The sequence below is a fragment of the Spermophilus citellus genome (assembly GCF_964194105.1).
Source record: "Spermophilus citellus genome assembly, chromosome: 15".
NCBI lineage: Eukaryota > Metazoa > Chordata > Mammalia > Rodentia > Sciuridae > Spermophilus > Spermophilus citellus.
Genome location: NC_138195.1, coordinates 52,597,385 through 52,612,404, shown reverse-complemented (window position 1 = coordinate 52,612,404; position 15,020 = coordinate 52,597,385). Strand labels below are relative to the sequence as shown.

Genomic DNA, 15,020 nt, shown 5'->3' with positions numbered 1-15,020 from the left:
CAAAGAATAAAAACATCCGGGAAAGTAGCTCAGTGTCAAAAAGCCCTGGATTTAATCCCCAGACAACTTAAAAAAAAAAAAGTCAAATAAGCCTTGTCACAGATATGAATTACACTGCTGGAAATCTAACACAGCTAGCTGGATTACTTTATATGAAACTTCTTATCTGGGGGTTCTGTGTTCTGTAAGAAAGGACCATCATTTTCCTATGGAAACATCTAGTAGCAGACTTGATAGACATCTGCAATTTCAATAAACTTTCCAAGTGACTACCTAAAGGGATTGTGTAAATAACAGATTTCCCTGTTGGAGAGTTGCTATTTCCTCATCTGTTTTCAGTCTCATTATAGGAAGGAAAATATTTTCAAAATTTAGGTTTTTGTTACACAACTTGGAAATTCATACAAAACGTGCTTTATTGTGTAATTTAATAGTTATAGTATTTTTTACTTGCACAATCTAATAAATATGAGACACATGACAAACATAGCATATCAGATTATTCACAATGGCTATGAGGAGGTAGGCAAAGTACAATAAACACAAGAGCAAAGTTTCTCTAAAAGTCCTAGTGTTACTAAATGATCATAACCAGTATACACCATTTTGCAATTAAATATTGTTAGAGTAAAATGGGAAGTGCTACCAAAGAGAGCTCAGGCCTTGGTCTACTTCTACACAAAACACCCCAGGAGTCAACTGGAAATTCAAAAGTTGTTGTTCCTCTCTTCCACTGGCATTGTGTGAATGGTGCCCCCTAGTGGTTTGAGGGATGTAGCCTGCAGAGCTGTTTTTGCAGGAGCTGTGGAAGAAACAGGAAACTCTGGAATACTTCAAAGTGTTCTGAGTCCTAAAGACCAAAATTATAAAAATGGTTCCAAGTGGGAAATTCCCAGGTACCCCCCACGTTGAAGATTGTCTCAAAAACTCAAATTGACAATATCTGAATGCTCACCTGGGCATGCTGAGACCAACATGCCCAGGTGATGGTCAAATTGCAATGGAATCCCAACAAGGACTCTTGCCCCAGTGCAGGAGGTTCCAGGTGTTCTTGAGATTTCAGTAGTTTGAGCTGCAGCTTCAATAGAAGCCATGTCTTTGGTGGGGAAAACTCAGGTAGTGCTGTGCCTTTTAGGTGGATGGAGTTGTCTATTTAAATAACAGAGAAAGGTGCTTTCAAGAATATAAATTGGAAATGGAATGACACTGTAATAGCCACATGCCTGCCACAGTATAGTAGGCAGGCATATACCTGCCACATATGCTTGAGTATATTCACTATGAGCACAGTGGGAGAGCTAAGGGCTGAGGAAGATTTTTAAAGGCAATATTAAAAAGAAGTACAAAAGAAATTTCAAAACAAGAATTCTAGGCAACAATGATTAATCACAAAGATTATGTGAGATCAAAGATAAATATACAGTTGATGGAAAGATCTCCTTGCAGAAGTCTGTTCCTAGAAGGCTGCATTATGGCAAAATGTTGTGAACTTTTCTCTGGCAATCCTGGGTGAGATACCTTCCTTCATAATGTCCTATCTTGTCTATTTGTAGGTCTTTATTGTTGTGTTGTTGATAGATTTGACACTGAAGGAAATCTATTTTGATATCAATGATGCTGACAGCTTTTTGAGAGTCCAGGCTGTCCTAGAAAGCTCTTCTGTGTCCTGAAGATACTGTGCTGGTCCACGGAGGACAGCAGCAGTCTTCAGAACCCTCCATACACTGGCACCTTAGAGGATCTTACCTCGAAGTGGAAGAAAATGTCTGAGGCAGGGCAGGGCAAGAAGTGTCTTGCACATGTTTGTTTAAATTTGACAAGTGCTCTCTTTGTTTCTGTTGTTGTGGAGGGTCTGCATAAGTCCAAACTTCTCCAGGGCACTCTCCAATGCTTGGGAATACCCAGTCACATGAGCTATCCTGTTCACTAGGACCTCCCTGTGTCTTCATAGCAGAGTAGCCAGGTCTTTCCAGTGGAGCCTGCTGGGGGCGAGAGGGCTGTGCAGTGGTGCCCTTGTCAGATTGCCTCTGGGCATCTTGCTGGTGGAAAACCTGATAACCTTGGACAAGGGACTCTTGTTGTTTCCTGGCAGCAAATATCTTCTGTTTCTCTCTAGCTGGTAGTCTGGATCTTTTGTTTTGATACCAATTCTAAAAAGAAAGACAAATTACTTTCAATCAAATATTGTATAGGTAACCTTAGTTTCAGCATTACCACTGACTTGCTTCTTGACCTGGAGTAGACACAAAAAAAGAAAATCCTTCCTGGGTTCTCCATATAATGGAGGTTGTGAATGGTGCCCAATTCCAAATTCCAAACTGTCCCCACAGTCTACAGCAGCCCTGCTGTCCATGAGAACCCAGGCTTTTCAAAGTCTCCCAGCAACCTCTCTGCAACTTCTGAATTTAGAATGAACAGATCCCTAGTTGCCCTACACACATTCCCACAACTTCTTAATTTTTCTCAACCTGCCCCATCAAGGTACAGTCATGACTCAGTGTATTGTAAGAATATTCTTAAATTTATTGCATTTAAAATACACATACAGAAGAAGCCAAATTTGTCACAACTGGGCAGGGCATTGTACACGTGATTTGAACAACTGCATTGAACAACTCTAGTCTTCATGTTTTTCTCCTACATCAATTGAGGATACCTGCAATGCCAGCCGTAGTCCCCACAGTTTAGAGGTGAGAGTGTGGAGATGAGAAAATGCTTTTTTGACTATGCAACTCAATGAGCTAGAGTTGTAGAGGGGCACAGCAAGAGTTTCTGTAAGCCTTTTGATATTTGATCACTCCTGGAACCCATTCCCAAGTTCAGAATAGCTTTAGGTTAAGAGCTGGAAATGATCTTCCATACATGCTTAAGATTTTTTAAATTGTCACTATACATAACAACTGGGACCTCTAAAAACACGTTCTCATTTTCTCTTTCCAACATAATTATAACAGAAAGATGACATGCAAGATTCCACAATTTGTCAGCGGTGACTGAGAAGTTAGCAAGTAGGGTACAAAAATTAAACCAAAAGGCGGGTGCTCTTTTCTCACATCCAGACTACCTGAAATGAAACTTTTTAAAAATTCTATTTTCTGTGTCATCTACAAAAATATATGTTCATGTAATTTTTGGACTTTTGACTTACATTGATTTCACATATGTGGCAATGCATTTGCTTGGCCAGCTCCGCCCGGATCCTAAAATTTGGGTATGGATTTTGTTCAAATGATAGATTAAGAATCTCCACATCATGTTTTGTAAATTTGTGCCGTGGTTTTCTTTTTCCTCTTTCTTGATTTGTTTCTCCTGCTTCCTCATGACTATCTTCAACTGAAGATGCTGAAAAAGATGGTAACATAAAGAATAGAATTTAGGAATACTAGAGGCATCCAGAGAAAGAAAAGATTATTTGTTGACTAAGATTTTTTAAAGGTGGATCTCTGCCTCACACTTTATTCATAATGAAAAAAAAAGGATTAAGGGCCTATCTTCAAAACTATGAGGATACCATGATATTATGATCTGCAGGGTGGGAAAGGATTTTGGTCTAACAAAAATTCAAAAATATAAAGAAAGTGACTAATGCAATGCACAGCCATAAAGAAAGTACAAATAAATCAGCTCACATCAATCTCACACCCAACACTTTAAGTGGTTTCAGTAGAGCAGAGAAGGAATAAGATTAAATAAACTAGGGAGTAGGCATTCAGATGATACAAGTATTGATGTTTTATGACCACCTTCATTTTTTTCTCTATAATATGAAGTTCAAAGTGAGCTTACTGTTCAACATAACAATCAAATAAAGGATACTGAAGTTTTTGCATACATGACCCTTTCCTAACCCCCTCTGCAATGTGATGGCAGTCTTAAAACACTAGTGCCAAGGGCTCGCCAAGTGTTTGTATGGGGGCTTTGATTGTTTGGTGGTACTGAGAATTGAAGCCAGGGCTCAGGCATGCTAGGCAAGCACTCTTCCACTGGATCACACTCAAAATAGAAAAAGCTAAAAGGCTGGGCATGTAGCTCAGTAGTAGAGCACCTGTGGGTTCAATCCCCAGCACAACAAACAAATGAAAGAAAGAAAGACAAAAAGAAAGACAGAAAGAAAGAAAGAAAGAAAGAAAGAAAGAAAGAAAGAAAGAAAGAAAGAAAGATTAGAGCCTAAAGTGGGGGATTGAACTGTAAACGAATAGAGATTTATGAGACTGCAGTTATTATTAAGATGAAAATAAAATATTGTCATATTACTTTTATTTACTGTAAGAAAAATATACATAGAATTGACATGAGAGGAAATGAGGAGAGAGTCAAAACATGCCCCTATCAAAAGGAAAGTAAAAACCCAAGTTAAAGCAGTAAGAACAAACTAGGGACACACACACACACACACACACACACACACACACACACACATGTAAGACATAACAAACAAAAAAAAATGGCAGTAGTAGCCTTCCTTTTTCTTCCTTCCACTTCACTCTCACTCCAGTGGCTTTGCTTTTCCAGCATTTTTCAGAAGGGTAATAGATAAACCCAGTAGCTGTTCCACTGGCTTTATAATAGAGCTTCATCCCAACCCTTTCTTATTTTTCATTTTGAGACAGAGTTCAACTAAGCAGCCTCAAACTTGAGATCCTCCTGCTTCAGGCCCCAGGAGTCACTGAAATGACAGGCATGCATCTCATGCTCTGCTACTAGTGATTTGACAAATGGGATTCTGGGTGACACTCTCAACACCCTCATACACAACTCACTCTTTCTGTCCTCTCCTTTTCTCTGGGTGACCTAATCCATTTGGAAGGCATCCATTCTTCCATAGAAAACAAATATGGAACATTTATTTCTGAGTCCAAGGAAACACTAGGCAGGATTTAACAAATGGTGCTGGAAAAACTGGATATCCACATGCAAAGGATCAAGTTGGGCCTTTTACCCCACAGGGAAAAATTAACTCAATGGAAATAAACAAAGCTAGAAAAATGCATAAAATCTGCTGCAACAAAACTTGAGGATAGTTTCTTGACATTGAATTTGGCAATGATTTCTTAGCTACATCACCAAAAGCACACACACAAGAACATTAGACTACATCTAAATAAAGAACTAAAGGATACAATGAAGTAAAGAAAAGGACAGTCTACAGATTGGAACAATCCCTTTGCAAATCATATCTGACAAAGTGTTGATATCAAGACAAAGAACCATAACTTACACAGAACTGTAAATTAAAATGGGAAAAGGATTTGAATAGACATTTCTCCAAAGAAGAAAAACCCATTGTCATTAAGCATGTGAAAAGATGGTCAACATCACAAATCATTAGGGAAGCCAAACTCAAATCTGCAGGGAAATAACACCTCACTATCATTAGGGTGGCTACTATCCACAAACCAAATAACCAGAGTAAAGAATCTGCTGAACAGGAGGTGAGGAACTGGAACCCTTGATGCACTGTCGCTGGGAAGGCAAAATGGTGTAGCTACTGTGGAAAACAACATGTCAGTTTCTCAAAAAAATAATTAAAAATGACTCTATTATCCAGGAAATTCACTTGTATGAGGTACCTAGAGAGTCAAAATCATAGAAACCAAAAGTACTATATGATAGTGTCCAGGGGCTAAGGAGCAGGGTAGGGAATGAAGAATTATGGTTTAATGATTACAAAGTATCAGGTTTTCTTTTTTTTTATTTTTTTTACTTGTAAATGGCAGTAGTAGCTCTCCTTTTTCCTCCTCCCCCTTTTTAAAATATGTTTTTTACCTGTGAAAGGATCTTTTATTTAATTTATTTATTTATTTATATGCAGTACTGAGGATCAAACCCAGAGTCTCACACATGCTAGGCAAGTGCTCTACCACTGAGCCACAACCACAGCCCACAAAAATATCAGTTTTACAAGATGAAAAGAGCACTGTGGACAGTTGGTGGTAAGGTTTACAGGATAATGTGGTGTTGCCACTGAACTGCACATTAAAAATGGTAGTGAGGGTGAGTTATACATCAACTATATATCCAAAGGATGGTTCTTGGGATGTTGAGAAGGTCTTGAGAACCCAGGACTGGCACAGAGGATCAGCTTAGTAAATATGAAATAAAAAAGTAATTCAAGGAAATCATCCCAAGAGAGAACACCTGAACTTATTCACCTTAGATAAACATAGTTCACTTATAGCAAAGCCACATCAGGATAATTAACCGACTCCATAGAACAGATTTAACTCACTCTGGGGGTGGAGCCTCCCTGGCCTTAAAGACCACACCTCCCAAAGCTGTTCCATCAGGATTAAGTTTTTCACACAGAAACATCAAGTGTTTCAACATTGGCTCCATTCCAGTTGGACTGAGCCCAGAGATGTTTTACTCTCAGTCATGCACCAAATAAACGATGCTGTGGTCAAGAATGGACTGGATATATGATGGTGATGACACAGAGCATGTCATCAAGTTATCAGAGATATATTAGTTTATGTAAGTGCACCCGATGGTGTCCACACAACAAATGTCTCCTCATATGTTTCTCAGAATTAGTTCAAATCATTAAACAATACCTGGATGGAATCATTTTTTGTGCTTTTGGATATTTCTTAGTACGAGAAATACAGTTCTCCCTGAAATACAGGCATACTAATTTCTCTCTTATGAAACAAAGGATGATAATCTCCTTTATGAACACATTCAACATACTATGTAGTCTTAATAGTGAGCTCTTGAGAGTACATAGGAGGGGAGGCTTATCCCTGTCTAGGAGGGGCTGGTGAGAAGGGTAAAGGAGGCAGTGCTTTCAACCATGCCACTTAGCAGAAATCTCCCCAACAATTCATATGCAGTACCACTTTTCTACCTCTCATCCTAGAGAACCATCAATGAGCTGCATGGAGCATGACATACTAGCCATGAGATGCAAGTTCCCCAAATGTTCAGAAATAACACCTAAAATTGGATTAAAAGAATAATAATAAAGCACTCTATTCACAGCAAATGTCACATGTGGGGAGGCCAGCTCATCACAGCCAAGATTCCAGGGGAGCTTCTGGTCTTGATTCATCCCACTCCCTACTCCATAACTCAATATGAAATGTTCCCAGCATTTCTGAAATGCAAATGTGCACACTGAAAATGTTTGAAAGACATGAGTTTTTTCCAAATAAAGCTCAGTAGTAACAAGCAGTAACCAAAAGACAAGTCCTTTAGATTGCTCTAGCCCCATGGTTAGAAGCAAGAACTCTGGCACCTACTTAGCTGAGATCCATGGTGGCTTTGTGAAAGATTTCACATCCCAAAGGGACTACAGTTGAGTCATCACTGTTTGAAGGCCCTTTGATGCACAATTTTGCCTCTGAGACCCTCTGGCTAGTTGACTCCTGAGTCACTATGTACAGTTTGGGAGGAGGGTCATGTATAAGTTGCAAGACAGCTGACTCCTAAACCTTGTCCTCTGAACTAGAGCTCCTCTAGAAAAAGAAATCAGAGACAGAACCAAGACTTTTGCAAGTCCACCTCATCAAAAACTTGCATGTAAAATCTCTTCCACTATCCTAGGCTTGGAAAGTTCACAATTTAATTCTGAATTGCACAGAATTAAAAAAAAATCATTTGTGAACTGGAAAAAACAATTCCTAGGACCACTCATTAAATTTTGAGTGTACTTTCTCACCCCTCTCCCACTCCTAAGATTCTAGAGAATCTGGGGCATGATAGGCAAGTACCCTGCAATTAAGCTATACCCATGCTCTTTGTGTGTTCTGTGGGGGAAGAAGCCACATGGAAACCAGGGCCTCCTGCATGCAGGCCTCTGGCAAGCTAGGCAAGTACTCTACTATTGAGCCACAGCTTAGCCTATCCTGTGGTTCTAAGGAACTAACCCAGTGCCTCACCAATGCCCCACAGTTTTAGAGCAAGTGCTCTAACATTGATCCACAAGCCCATCCCCCCCCCCATAAACTTTCAAAACACCTAGACTGCCCATGAACTCAGGATCCTCCTGCCTCAGCCTCCCTCCCCAGTAGCTGGGATTACAGGTACATACTACCATACCAGCTAACTCTTTAACTCACAGGAAAGAAGAAAGAATACATGAACCCAAAGAATTTATCCCTCCACCTTAACACAGAGCATACCTAGTCAATTTTAGTTGATCTACCCAATCATTCTCTCATCTCTTTGACATGTCCCTTCATTTTTTTGATAGGAATTCCAGATGTATCTCTTGACCTGAAAATACTCCTATACATCTCTAAAATATAAGGAATCATTTTAATATAACCATGAGCTTATTTTTAAATATAAGAGCCTTTGGAAAAGCCCTGTTCCCCAATTCCAGTGTGCAGAATCCATAGACAGTTTCGTTGGTGACAGAAGTTGTCCCTGGAACACAAGCCTACCCTTGAAAGGTGAAGGCTCAAACATCCCCACTTCCAAACACTAGTGCATGAGTCCATGGACTGCCCTGAAAACACACATCTCAGTTTTCCTGCAAAGAGCCTCACCTTTGGAAGTCATGTTGACTCTCTGCTCCTCAGGCCTTCTCAGTAGTAAAGTGAGGAACTCTGGAGCCTCATTCATTACTATAGCCAACCCTAGACACGCCCACAGGCGGCCCCTCCCCAGACAGAGGCAGTCAACACCCCCCAAATCCTGCGCTATCCCCAACAAGAGCCCTGGGGCAGAAGACTCTGCCCCACCCTAGTCCACACCACACCCTAAACACCTCAGTTTACCTGAACCTAACCTATCTCTTCAAATCCTATCTTCTGTTTAGCACTCCCTGAAACTAATCTTGGCTGGTACTATTTAATCCCCAATTGAACTTGAGGACAATGGGAACAGACATGTTTAGGTCATAGTGAGCCCCTGACCTCGCACCTTAAACCTTGCGCTCCTCTCTATCACACTATCACAACCCACACTATGAGGCAGAACAGTTTCGACTCAAAGATGAGCCGCATCACTTGATATGGTATTGATTAAGGAGTACTGAGCTTGGAAGCAGGAAAGACCACAGATTGAAATTGCATAAAGATATTATAAGACATCAGATTAAAGTTTTAAGAGCCTTAGGACGCAAAGAAAAGACAACTGACTCCAATTAAAATCAAATTAAAGCAAGCTTATTATTTCAACCGGCCAAGCTGCCTCTCCCAACACAAACCACAGGAACAAGACAGCACCACAGCTTTATTGCAGCCCAGCTTTATAGCCCAGAAAGTTACCCAAAGGGGGAGTTAACAGATGACAAAACTCTGATGAGCATAACACAAATGCTAGTTTATATTTTTGCTGGCCCCAACATCAGAATTTATGAAGGTCATTAGAGCCTCATAGAGGGTCATTATCTGGCCAGGGAAGGCCAAGATTTGTGAGGGGTCACTAAAGTTTCAGATAGAGCTGCTATCTGGTCAGAGAACCAAGCATGGGTGAGTTCAAGGCACGGGCAGGCATTCCAACCAAGATCAGAATTTGCAGTCATTTATAGTAAAGCGGAAAATAGCTTTTCATGGCTTTGTGGTGAGATGGCTCCCAATTTTTAGAGGGAATCAGGCTGGGTTTATCAATAGTTTGTCAATAATAATTTTTTTTCCTTCTCGGTACTAGGGATTGAACCCAGACGCACTCTACCACTAAGGTACATCTCCAAGACCTTCCTTTTGGGGTAAGGGTGGAGGCTCAGGGTCCTGCTGATTTGCTGATGGGGGCATTCAACTTGGAATTCACTTGTTTCAGCCTCTGGAGTAACTGGAATTACAGGTATGCACCATGGTGCCCCTTTAATTCATCTTGTTCTTCATACAGTCCTTTGATAGAACAAAAATCTCCATTTCACAAAGAAACTGCATGTCTTTGCATTTTCTTCACAACTCTGGGAACTTGTATTTTCCCAAATGTGTGGGAGAAGGTAATAATTCTTGAAAGGTTTTTTGAACTTCTTGTGTAGAAAATCAACCAATGCTTAATAGTTTATCTCCTTCCTGAATCAGAGAATCTACATGTCCCTCTTTCTATTGAAGCAATTTAACAATTTTTTTTTTTTTTTGGTACTGGGGACCAAACCTACAAATGTATGAAGGCTAACTCTGCAGCTGGAACAGATTTTTTTCTGCTTTATCTCCTAGCAGCCCTATGGGGATATACTGGCTTATAACAGTTTAGAGACAGAGTCTTCCTGAGTTGTGTATGGCCTCACTGAGTTACTAAGTTTAGCTTTCAACTCCTGATCTTCCTGCCTCAGCCTCCAAAGCTTCTGGGATTATATGTACCTATCTACACACTGTGAACCTTATTTTCATCTGCTTTATGTTGTAGTCAGTCTCCTCAGGGTTTGAATTAAATTAATTAGTTAATCTCTCTGAGCTTCAGGACTCATCTGTATAATCATGTATATGATATGGCAACATTGATACCAATGAGAATGCCAAGACAGCAAGGAAAGGAAAAATAAGCCAGGCATGGTGGTACAGGCCTGTAATCCCAGAGACATGGGAGGCCGAAGCAGGAGGATCACAACTTGGAGCCTCACATGTTAGCAAGACTCAGCAGTATGGTGAGACTATGTCTCAAAATCAGAAAACGAAAAGGAGCTGGGATGTAGCTCAGTGGTAAAGCACCACTGAGTCAGGTCCCCAGCACCAAAACCAGAAAAACAAAAAGATAAAAAAAGAAAAGTTTTTAAAAAATCTTAAAAGTTGCATGACCTGGTCATCCTTCACTTGCTGTTTTAATCTAAAGGTGGTCACTTCCCTGTAGAGAAGCCCACTCCCACAGTTTGGTCAGCAAACCAGCAGATGTAATAATGTGCTCTGCCACCATTCAACCAAAACCATAATGTGAATTGCAATACAGAAGGGTCCTACCTTTTTTTTCTTTTTCCTTCAAAATACCTTAAAAAGGAAAATTTACATTTTGTATTTTATATTTTTTACACTTCCATAGGGTCAGGCATTTTTAATGATCACAGATAACCAAACCAGCCTTCAGAGAGTTCTGATTTTATTGTGGTGTGACCATGTTCATTATAATCACAAAGGAGGGGAAAAAATGAAAACAGTGGCTGCAGTGGCCCAAACCTGTAACCTCAGCAATTCAGGTGGTTGAGGCAGAGCATCCAAAGTACTCCTGGGCAATATGGCCAGACCCTGTCTCAGAATAAAAATTAAAAATCAAAGTCTTAGGATGTCATTCAGTGTTAGTGACCCCTGGTTCTCTCCTCAGGAGCAAAGGGACAGGAAGTATTTTATTCCCAGCATTACATTAACTATAGTGTCTCTGTACTGAGCTGGACTACAATTAAGATGGTTTGTATAAGGTATTCTTAAAGGTCAAAGATAAGAGGTTTTTTTTCTTTTTTATTGTCTATAAAATCATTATCTATTTTTAATTTGTTGGTGCATTGGTGTGGAAACATTTTATCCAATATTATACCAGAATTTTATTTTGGTGAGTTCTTCTAACTGTCAAATTAAAAGGTTGGCCTTAGATTGATTTCTCTGGCTTTCACTTTTTCCCCAATAATTCAACATTCCCATCAGCTTTGTTTCCTTCTTTTATCAGTAGCCTGAATTCACACCAGGAAGTGACCTTTCGTCCCCTCCTCCATCAAGCTACTTCCAAAAACCACCTGGACACACATCCCCACACCCCACCCCACTGCACCCTACCACACTCCCTTGTTCTCATTCTTTCCTCCCCTCCAGTCAGGATCTCCTCAGAGCTCACTCCATGATTTACACCAAGGAATCAGCTCCAAATGGCCCAATCTCATGGGTAATTTTCCTAAGTCATCAAACTTGGCCAATCTCTTGTTTGTTTTCCTAGTTCACATTCTTTATATGAAGCTTGGCTTCAGAGTATGTGATCTGAGTCCTTCATCCTTGCTACAGACGCCCATGACTGAAAGAGCCCAGCGCACACCAGGTCCTGTGGATGGAGCTATGTGACTATGGGGCTGTGAACAGCCCAGCGCAGGCTAAGAAACATTCAGGTGAACTTTCAAAAATACATAATCCCTGTATGGCACGCGGTACACACCTGGAATCACAACTACTCCAGAGGCTTAAGCAGGAGGACTTCAAAGTTCAAGGCCAGTCTGGAACTTAGAGAGACTCTCAGCAACTAAGCAAGACCCTGTCTCAAAATTAAAAAAAAAAAAAAAAAATGGGCTGGGGACATGGTTCCGTGGTAAATTGCCCTTGGGTTCGATATTCAATTAAAAAAAAAAGTAACAGTTCTTTTGTCCATGACAAAAAGTGAACATGTTCAATAAGAATATTTAACATTCCTGTTGAAGTCTCAAAACCACATCCCATAAACTGGGTGAATCTGGCAAACTGATGACTCAGCAAATTGGCTTCTAGGACATGAGTTTTATGGAGATGATTTGATATCAATTGCCCATTCACGAGTTTGTATTTTCTCCACCAAAATTTTATCTGCTTGCCTCATTCTCCCACATCACAGCTTTTATAGTTCACTCAACTGTAATAATGCTAAGAAAAATTGCTAACATTTATTAGTCTTACTTTGTTCCACCTCTAATTTTTTTTCAAGGATATATGTAAACCAGTATTCTTTAGGCCAAAATCATGCACAAAGTTTAATTTTCAACATCATTAATCATCATTATTTGAAGAGTTTTTTTCTTATTTACTTATGTAGTACTTGGGCTTGAACCCAAGGGCACTCTGCCACTAAGCCTCATTCTCAGTCCTTTTTTTTTTTTTTTTTTTTTATTGTGAGGCAGGGTCTCACTAAGCTGCTGTGACTGGCCTAGAGCTAGCAATCCTGCTGCAGCCTCCCAAGTCCCTGGGATTCTAGGTGAAATTTGAAAATTTTTAGTCAAAAAAATAATCCTCTGGTGCCTTCCCTCACTCCACAAACTCTCAACACCTTACTGATTATCCCTGCCTCCTTTGTTCTTTACTTAATCCAATGTCCTGAGGACATTCCTGGTCACAATCCCTGAATACAGGATCAATGCAACATAGACACACTTGTCTCTAGTTAATCCCTATTACTGATTTTCCTGTCAGCTGACCTACATTGTACCCAACCTGAGCGCCCCAGGCTGCATTTGTTTTCTTCACTGTTGTATCTCTGGGATGAAGCATTACCTCTGCACTAAATGGGCCCACAAAAATATTTCTTCCATATTTGAGGAGTGATGAAATCTTTCCTCCATTCCCATCATGTAAAGCTTTGTTAATTTTTCTTTTCCCCTGCTTCCAACTTCACCTTCATCCCATGTACAACAGACATTTTCAATTCCCAGATGTGAAACAATCAAACAAAAAACCTTCCCTAACTTGCCTGGGCTGTAGGATCATAACAGGCTGCTACCCAGTGTCATTCATGATCAGGACCCTTCCTGCTTTTCCATCCTCATCTTCCTTCACTCAATTTCACATTTGTTTCTTCAAGCCAAAAACATGAAATAAAAATACTGCTCCTGATTTTCTGGACACATGATGTTTGGTTTTTATTTTTAAAAATTTATTTAAATGCTCCCCCCATTATGTTCCTGAAGAAGCGTGGAAGAAGGGGTTTGCTACATCATGGCACATGGCTATTCTACTCTCTAGCCATCTCATCAGAACACCAAGGGTACTATTTTTCTCTGTACCCTGTGATACTGCACTGAGAATTTGTGTTTGGGGATGGGAGCAAAGTTTAAAACATTTTTACCCTCAAAGATAACTAGGTCAGACATGGTGGGTTTGTGCCTATAGTCCCTGCAACTTGGAGAGCTGAGGCAGAAGGATCACAAGTTCGAAGTCAGCCCTAGCAAATTAGTGAGACCCAAATAGTTAGCTAATTGTCCCACAATAATTTTGCTAATTGCCCATTTTTCCTCCTCAATTTGAAGTATTACCTTCATCATAAAATAAGTGCTTGGATATATGAGTTCTATTAGTGGGTATTTTTTCCTATTGATCTATTTGTTGGTTTTGCATGTCAAATACCAAAAGTTTTTATTACTACAGTCCTTTATAGTGTGTCTTCATACCTTGTAGGCCAATCTTATGGGAAAAAGAAACAATTTTTGTTTTCCATGTTTAGGTCATCAAACCATCCTGAAAGGAGAAGTGTCCAGGGGTAAGAAAGTCCTCTGCTAGCCCAGAGGGGACCACAGCCCAGAGGGGACAACAGCGCAGGATGTCTTAAGGTTACACAATTCAAGTTCCCTGTCCCGTGTAAAAGTCAAATTGGATAGAAGAGAGGAAGCCTTTCTGAACATGACAAAAACTATTGACATCTAAGTAATAATCTTATATGGTATCTGGATTGCTGATGTGTGCATGATAGGCAATAAGATCCTTCGAATGTGAGATGCACTCACTCTTCCCACCAATTCCTGGTTTTCAGACGTTATAAAACTAAAATTTAGCTCTCTAGTCCATTAACCCAAGCCATTTTGTTGAATTATTTCTAAAGTGAATTATTTCTCCAATGTCTCCCTTGCTTCAGATTTAATATCTGAAGAAAAAATGTTTTCAAACAAGAAATAAGCATTAGAAAAGTTCCCGAAAAGCAAAATGAAAACCTTAATCAGAACTACACCTGAAGATGACCCTGTCATTTGTAGATTTGATAAATGGTGTGCATGTGGTTGTTGAAGGAGAAAAAAATCAGAAAGGAATGACCCAGAGAGAGTGGGGATTAAACAAACCATGGTTTAATCCAAAAGAATGAGATGTCATGTTACCCCAACAAGAGGATTCTCTACAGTTAACTAGGTATGGGGGTACAGGGTAGAACGAGAGTGCTATTTACATAAATAGGGGAGCTGTAGTCAGAACTGACTGTGAATAGTGAGCGTAGACTCTGTTTTTGATGTGTGCAGGTTATTTGGTGAAAGCGACTAGCAGTATCTGGGGAGACGTCAAGATTAGAAAGAGCATTTTAGAGTCATGAAAAAGGAGATGAAAATTGAATCTCAAACGTACAGACAGCACAGAGAACACAGGCAACCTTGAATCTGGGGGATAAGAAGTAAAAGGAAAGCTGAGAAAATACTTATTCAG

The 15,020-nt window shown here is 39.9% G+C and overlaps 1 long non-coding RNA gene across 1 annotated transcript in view; it reads right to left on the bottom strand.

The window, feature by feature from the left end:
* Positions 1-531: 531 nt before the first annotated feature.
* LOC308634779 overlaps positions 532-15,020 on the bottom strand; it is a 55,032-nt gene continuing 40,543 nt past the window's right edge. The window contains exons 2-3 of the long non-coding RNA XR_014019085.1: positions 3,149-3,342; positions 532-2,150 (exon numbers count right to left, since the gene is read on the bottom strand). This is a non-coding gene — a long non-coding RNA (uncharacterized lncRNA). The remainder of the gene's footprint in view (positions 2,151-3,148; positions 3,343-15,020) is intronic.